At 35.2% G+C, this 1,263-nt stretch overlaps 1 long non-coding RNA gene across 1 annotated transcript; it reads left to right on the forward strand.

Moving 5' to 3' along the window:
* The first annotated feature begins 263 nt into the window (after positions 1 to 263).
* LOC146831183 (uncharacterized) lies at positions 264 to 814 on the forward strand. Its single transcript, XR_014961246.1, has 4 exons — positions 264 to 351; positions 443 to 519; positions 608 to 676; positions 780 to 814. It is a non-coding gene; the product is annotated as an uncharacterized LOC146831183 (long non-coding RNA).
* Positions 815 to 1,263: the final 449 nt, after the last annotated feature.

The following is a 1,263-nucleotide window of genomic DNA, read 5'->3' on the forward strand; positions in this document are numbered from 1 at the left end:
CAGTCTTAAATAGTATCTATAAAGTTTCACCTCTCTCAATAATATTCTGCACTCTTTACTTATCCAAGATCAAGTATAAAATACCCCAGAACTTCATCGCAATCTTTCATTTATGCAGAATTAAAAATTGTTTCCGCATTTATCTCCTTTTTTTTATAAAAAAACGGTCTTGCCACTTAGACCGGCACAGATACTCATTTACATGAAGATTATTTCACTAAAAGTCTGTCTTCTATGTTTCTCAATGTAAATACGAACAGCTACGCCGTGTACCGACACGTGACTAGTGACGGCAAGAACCAACTACCGAAAGTAACGAAAACTACACCTACCGACGAGGGAAAGACTCAGGTATGCTCCCGCTTTAGGATTCTTCAAGAAAATAATACTCATAAGTAATAGCGTAAGATTGAACTACAATGCTACTTTCAACTCTTTACAGTTTACAACAAAGAATCCGAAGACCGGTCCATTAACCGGACTCCGTCTAAAGAATAAATTGTCGTCCATACAACTAAGGTAACCCGCCTTAGAATAATTTTCTTTTAAAGTATGCTTGACAAAATAGCAATAAAAATACTTTAAGGACTGTCCTCACTTTTTACAGCTGGCGAATCCTTCCTCTGATATATTGGAGCTACGGCTCTCCAAGTTGCAAACAATTCACTAAAACAATGTAAGTAAATAAGTGGATGAGATAGAATGTGAGACTTTGATTTTCACATGGCTCTTGACTTTTGCCACAACTTTCGTATTATCTATTTATTTTTCAACTTTAGATTCTACCTTCGCTAGATCGGCTGATCTATCCTTCATTCTACCGAGGTAAATTAAGTTGTAATTGAGACATTTAGTTGTTTCGATGAGGTGTTGGGCGTCCAGTTTACTGAAAAGGTTCTTGTTGTTTTAACCTACAGGTCCTGATGAGAATCCCAGGAATGAAGGGGTATCGAAATGCGTAGACCTTGTTTTGTGGCCATAAGAATTACAAATGCACCAAAAAGAATTGAATATAGAGATTACTTTGTATAGCATTTTTTCTGTGGTCTAGATAAAAAGAATCTTACATTTTCCTTAAACTAAAATCCAGATAATTTAGTTCATGTTTGTTTTAGGATGGTTGAATGTGAATAGTGAATGGTATGTATGATCAGAATGTATGGAGTGAATAAATGAATGGTGTGATGAATTTAGTTTAAAGTATGACTCATTCAGAGATGGTCGAATCTTTGATTTCTTCTGAAAAATGGAAGGCAAAAAAAT

This window comes from Triturus cristatus, chromosome 5_1 (genome assembly GCF_964204655.1).
Source record: "Triturus cristatus chromosome 5_1, aTriCri1.1, whole genome shotgun sequence".
Classification (NCBI taxonomy): domain Eukaryota; kingdom Metazoa; phylum Chordata; class Amphibia; order Caudata; family Salamandridae; genus Triturus; species Triturus cristatus.